Raw genomic sequence first — 6852 nt, 5'->3', positions numbered from 1 at the left:
AATGCAAATCAAAACGGTATAACATCTTTTAGAGAAAAGGAAACTTATCAATACTAGAAACATCATAGAATTTGCACGCATTGAAACCATTTGAAAGGGCGAGACTCCCTCATCACAGTAGTTCCTTCTATCAGACACACTTCAACTTTAATGTAATTACTCTAATAGTAAATAATTATTCATCAATCAAAACTTCATTTATGAAGGATTTTGTGATGACTTTAGTATGGCTTTAAAAACAAAATAAAGTTCATATTCAACAGAACAGAACAGAGAGAGAGAGAGTCAAATTGAAGAACAATCACCTATAATGATATAATTAAGAAAAACTTTCGGCAATGAGAAAAGAAGTAACAAAAAAATATATCCTTATTATCAGAAGTACCATATACTAATGGTATCTCTAAACTTGCACCTGTTAGGGAAAAGGGAACAGCCAAGTCTCAGGCAGAGTTAACGAATTTTTTTCAATAAGTAAAATGGTGAAATATACAAGTACAACCATACAAAAGAAATGATCCTTGTACAACCTACACAGAAACACAAATGAAAATGATGTGGATCAAAAACATACACTAGAAAACCCAAAGTTCTTTGATTTGATTATCGACCATGTGAGAACTTAAGTATGAAGCATCAACTGATTTCTGCAACTAGAGTGGAAACCAATGATACTCTTAAGGTCTATATCTTCATCCCTTGGACTTGAGTATTTTCCCAGTGCAGGCGGAAATAAGGTTACATCACATAAATTATCATGAAAAAAAAAAAAAAAAAACATATATTTGATGAATAGGAAAGAAAGCCCCATGATGAAAACCAGACTTACTAAAAAATATGTACCTTCTCGCAGCGTGAGATAACAAAAGAGTCGATTCGGTAGTGATTTTATGATATGCAACCCATAATGTCCTTAGAGGTGCTTTCAACATTAAGTGCAGCATTGTATATCTTGCCTTCCCTACTACCAGCACAAAATTATCATGAAAAATGCAACAAACATGCATTTGGAGAACTTAGCAAAGAAAGCACCATGATCAAAACCAGGGACAGCTCTTATTACAAAATATGCACCTTCTTGCAATCTGAGAAAATAAAAGAGACCAACCTGCCTATGATTCGTTAGTGATTTTATGATATGCAACCCATACTGTCCTTAGTGGTGCTTTCAGCATTAGCTGCAGCAATGCATATCGTGCCATCCCTACTTCCATCCAAACAATTCCATTGACACTCTATGTGATCCTATGTAATGCTTCTTTAATAAGGAGATGGCAGAAGAGCACTGCATAAAAAGTGATGAAACATAAAAATTGGTCGCACATAACAAGATGAGTCACAAGAATGAAATTAATCTACCACGACTAGAAAAATTATTGAGAACTGAACTTCACCGCCATATAGAAATTTGCCAAACTATCCATTCCTCACTGCACCAAACCCTTCCCAGTTTACTTTTTCTTGGCCATTGTAATATGGCTCAAAACTTCTAAAGAATTCTATTAAACATTATCACATAATCTGGCAATGAAAAGTACCAGTTCCACCACAACTATGAAAAACACTTTTTTTTTTTTTTTTTTGATAGGTACAACTACGAAAAACACTTATAGAAGCATGAGCTGTAATGCCCTAATCCTGGAGGTCCAGGGAGTTAGCTCTTGTTACCTAAAATCATATCTCATAACACACTTATATATACTCCAAAGACTCCATAAAATACAAATTTATTTGTTTACACAAATATATATGTTCCTAAAAAATACCTAAACACAACAAATTAAAATCTCCACAAAGACTCAAAAACATCCATGTCTCAAAATACCCAAAATAATAGAAAATAATATATCTAATAAATAGGACTCTCTAACAATTACTTGTACCCTTTGGCACTTATTCCTCTACGATCATCAAATCTTGCTAATACTTCCTACTTTTGATTTCCAGCTTAACCATCATACTTATTTGGAAAATATTGTAGAGATAAGGGGTGAGTTATCAACAACTCAACAAGCAAAGAACATATACTAATATGTAAATATGAGCATTTACAGAGTTCAAAATGCAGAACAAAACATTTTTAGTTTCAGAATGCAAAATCATAACATGTTCTCAAAAATATCAGAGCGAAAATTCAAAAATATTTTTATTCAAAAGTATCCTTTAGCAAACATTAACTAAACATCATCATCATCATCATATCAAAGCATCATATCATAACAGAGTCCACGTTTAACCCCCGTGGTAGGATTGTGCATCTGCGGATAGCCAAGCAAAACATAAATTACTCTGTCACCAAAATGGTGCCGAGTATACATCATTCATCACCTATAAAATAGTCACGCAACTTGCATAAATTTTCAATTGAACACATACTTCTTGATTAAAACTTGAGATAAAAAAAATCTATATTCCTTAATGTCTAAATATCCTCGGAACCTTAAAATATCGTCACTCCCCACTTAATTGATATCCACTTATCTTCTCCCACTAATCAATTAAACTCTAAAATATTCTCCACCCAAACTGTACCATCTAACTTGGGAAGGGGTATTTTTGTAAATCTTTCCCAAAACACATTACTGGTTGTTTCACGTATAAGTTTACATTATAAAAGGGAGGGTAGCAGCCTTACCGAGGGCAGTGGAGCTTTGGTCGTGTGCTTCCGGTGATGATGATCAGTGACTGGGGGTGTGGGTGTGATGGTGGCTCACGGTGGTTAAAGACTGCATGGGCACTAGGCGTTGGCTAGAGAGAATTAGGAGGGAGAGAGAATAACGTGAGGGAGAGATATTTGATGGCAAAAGGAGCAGAGAGGAGTTGCTGGTGCTGTCATGGTGCAAGGAAGCGACTGAACTGGGTGTGGCTTTCAGTTTGAAGAGGCTGAGCGTGGGAGGGATGGTCACTATGGCTAAGTGGGGCGTTGGTAAAACACGAAACCATGGAAGGAGGAGAGAATAAGGTGCCCTGTTTCGGGTGGTTAGAACAGATGAGGAGTGTTGGGATGTAGGTCGTGAGTGGAGGCTTGCGGGTTGGTGTTGGGTGGTGCTAGGGTGGCGTGAGTCTACAGCGGTGTAAGGCAGAGGCTTGAGTCAGTGGCCCTGGCAGCTTTCATCTTGCAGGAGCAGTGGTTGTTTGTGCTCAGTGTCTCACGTGGTGCTTTTGCTGCGGCTTTTTGTGAGAGGGGGATGGTGGCGCATGGTAGGGCTTTGGCAGTGAGGTTATCCCATGGTGATGCAACAGCAGGCAAGCTGGTGGTGCAACTGGATGGCTCATGGCCAAGCTGTGGCATCGGTTTTATGTGGAAGGAGGACTGACAGTGTGGAGGTTATACTGTGGAGGACGGACGGTGGCAGTGGGTTCCTCTCACGGTGCAGCGGCTTGCCCTCCTTGAGTGGTTGCTGCTCCATGCAACAGGGGCTGAGGAAAAGGGGGCTATAGGTGGTTAACGTGGCTACAGTTGTTTCCTGGATGTGGACTTTAGGGATTTTGGTGCCTGCAAGGGCTTCCGTGCATCGGCTGGGGCTATGTACAGTGGTTATCGTTTGGTGTTGGGTGAGGGTTGTTGGGCACAATTGGGGTGGTGAATGTGGGGTTGAGAAAGAAGGATGGGCTTCTGCGGCAACCCTAGCTTGGGAAAGATGATTTAGGCGTGAAGAGGGTCTGTGCGTAAAGTGCGTAATGTGTATATATATTGGTTGCTGAAAACCCTAGTGAAAGAGGAGACGTGCATGGCATGGAGCTGTGCATGGCATGGAGAGCGATCCTTGGTAATCATGGGCTTCGGCTTTTTGGGCCCATTTCAAAGTACTTGGGCCCACGTCTTGGATATTGTATAGAATTAATAAATTGGGCCGGTTAAAACAGTCCAAAAATCTCTTTGGATTGTCCGTAATTTTCTGAGTCAAGTATTTAATAAATATTAATGGGCCTCGACTCAATTCTAGAATAACCAACCTCGTCCCATAAATTTTTCAGGCCCATAACTAAATAAAAAGATTCCACCTGATTCAAAAAAATATCAAATGATTTTAACCTAATTATCAAGTCCAATAAGAATACATATTCTGTCAAAATAAATTTTGGGCCTGCAACCTACTCCAAACTTACTCGTTAAATACCATGAACTTTTCATACATATTAACCCAAAAAGAAAATTTTTATAAAACCTGCGATTAGCTTAGGCTTGATGTTGGGCATGGGTGTTATATGAGCTGGCATTGATTTTTTCACAACTACCATGCATGCCAGCACGGCCTCAATCTTGGCCACCTAGAAAACCATATTGTTCAGGGGATTCATAAATCAAAGACACACAAGATTAAATTAGCATAGAAACACAGCAGTCTTCATAGTTGCCTGAACTGAACCTGGACAGAGCATAAAAGGTCCCTTCTTCTTGTCCTGCAAAAATCTTTCTTTAAGTTGTTAAAATGCATAATTGATATGAAACATGTAGGTATTCCAAATATTTGACACAACAGTCCTTTCTAAGTAGTGTGCAACCATATAGTTGGGAAAAGAGTAATTATGCAGTAATGATTGTCGTGAGTTATATTCCAGGGCTTGTCCTTGGTTAGGTTAGGTTAGGTTCATGACATGTTTTGCCTAACCAATTAATAAATAAAAGAAAACTTTTATCAGAAACTAGGGAGGACCTACATTTTGTAGGACCTTTTCCATATGAGAAACCATCACGTAAGACACATTCAAATGCTTTTCAAAAAATGGTGATGCTATGCTATCACGAAAATTGTGCATAATTTTTCTTAGAAACTAATTTACTTCATATTTTCACAATACTTTGACTCTTTTGTAAGTACAATTTCACAGGGATACAATCCAATCGGATGCATTGGTACAGCCCCCAATGGATATGAGTAATCTGATGAATGCAACCCAGGTTTATGTCAATGCCACCTAAGAGGTGGAAAAGTGAATGATATTGACAATCAGTAGGTGAATGATGAATGTGCTCTGAATCCAATTTCTCAGGGTGAGAGCACGTTGAAGCCCCCTTCCCCGTCAAATAAAAAAGCAGGTGAGAGTCATTCAGGAATTTACTTGTGTAGCAACAAGAAATCTCAAAAATCACCAAAATAGCCCTACTTCTGTAAATAAATAGCTCGCAAAAACTATGACCCACTATTACTAAATGCTTGATTCGTAACATTGGTGAGGCTGAAACTCACATGAAATGTTCCTTTCTATTTTAATTTCCTAAGCTATAAACCGCATCACTCATAATTCAAAAGAAATGGAAATTATAAACTATAATTTATGATGAGAACGTCAAACCTTACAGGTTTGATCCTCATAAGCTGATACTATAATGGCATTGCTGTGCTCCGAAAAATTTTGCTCGTATAGATTATTAGCTTCTTGCTGTCTACTATCATTGAATATACTGAAGCATTAAACAAGCTTCTACGCAATAAAAAAACTCAACCAATATAATAGGAACTAGAAGAGAACAAGAAAAGAACGAGAAGTGAATGTGAAGAGATAAAACTCTAACCGATCCTTCTTCTAAACCATAAATTAGCAGCGAATCATCATCAGAAAATACCAAGCAAGTAACAGATCTGTAGCGAGCATGCCATTTTCTAAGCTGCCTACCACTTGCAATCTAAATCATAATATAAATTAGATAAACTGGAAAGAAAAATTTGAGCCTCAACCATCCTAATGCTAGTAATTTTTAAAATATCTGGGTCAAATGGCACAACTCGAATTAAAACAAAAAAAAAAAAAAGAATGGGAAATGAGAATCACCTCCCACATCTATATATCGCCACCAAGAATGTATGTGCCTTCACAGTTAGCAGAGAGAGCCTTACTCGTTTCCGCTGGAAAGCTGTAAAGTTGTAAACTTCAGCTTGAGGTTGTACAACCAGACACAAAATCACAAAATATATTAAGATAAATGAAAGAGGCATCTAATTCCATAATTCATAGTGGCCTATTGTCGAACATACTGGCAGCATACATAATTAGGACTAAAGAGGATGTAGTTGGGAGTATAGAATAAGGCTACCTTGTACCCGGACCGGTAGAGACCGTAGCCAAAGGAGGAGGTAAGGTTCGCTGAGCTGAGAAGAGGCTAGGAAGCGTTGGCCGACGAAGACGAGGCTGTGCGGACAGGCGCAGGATTTGTATCGGAGTTGCTCCATGCCGGTTCGTAGTTCCCAAGCCGATACGGCTGTCGACCGAAGGCCAAGCCACCACCACCGCCTGCTTTATGATCCAATGGATTGGCATTGGGAGCGAGGCTCGAGTAGAGAAGCGTACGGGGAGTTTTGTTTATCAAGAGCGTTACCGAAACGCTCAACCGACGTTACTAGGTAACCGTTACTCGAGGGAGTCCGTGCTGCTGAACTTGCGAAGGGGTTTTGCATCGTCGTAAGGGTTTTAACATGGGGCCGGTAACATGTAAATTGATACTTCTTTGGAATTTAGTTTAATTTTTTAATTATATCTGATTTTCTGATAAACTATTTTACCTATTTTTTTAGCCTCTAAATCTTTTTTATCATCTATATATTATTTAATATGATACATCAAATTGTAAAAAATTTATCAAAAATCCTCGTACAATAATCAATTTTACCACCTTATTCCCAATTTTACTCACTTAACTCTTTACATTCCCTCACCATCATCTTCTACTATATATATATATATATATATATATATATATGTATATATATATATATCCACATAAATGTTTTAGTCACAGATATATTTTATAAAAATAAACCGAACAATTAAATGGTTTGATATGATATGTTAGATTATAAAATTATTTTTATTATATATAAAGTAAATCTAACATATCATATAAAATTATGT

The 6852-nt window shown here is 37.8% G+C and overlaps 1 long non-coding RNA gene across 3 annotated transcripts; it reads right to left on the bottom strand.

Annotated features, from left to right (window-relative positions):
* Positions 1 to 347: 347 nt before the first annotated feature.
* LOC122295476 lies at positions 348 to 6408 on the bottom strand. 3 transcript variants are annotated; one of them, XR_006238091.1, is made up of 4 exons: positions 6038 to 6408; positions 5776 to 5857; positions 844 to 1285; positions 348 to 704 (listed from the first exon to the last, which is right to left on the bottom strand). It is a non-coding gene; the product is annotated as an uncharacterized LOC122295476 (long non-coding RNA). The 3 variants fall into 3 exon arrangements; XR_006238090.1 differs by having other exon boundaries at positions 348 to 5629; positions 6038 to 6407; XR_006238089.1 differs by having other exon boundaries at positions 348 to 1285; positions 6038 to 6406.
* Positions 6409 to 6852: the final 444 nt, after the last annotated feature.

Source organism: Carya illinoinensis, chromosome 15 (genome assembly GCF_018687715.1).
Source record: "Carya illinoinensis cultivar Pawnee chromosome 15, C.illinoinensisPawnee_v1, whole genome shotgun sequence".
NCBI classification, from domain to species: domain Eukaryota; kingdom Viridiplantae; phylum Streptophyta; class Magnoliopsida; order Fagales; family Juglandaceae; genus Carya; species Carya illinoinensis.
The sequence above is the reverse complement of the archived record's forward strand: the minus strand, read 5'-3'. Positions and strand labels throughout refer to the sequence as shown.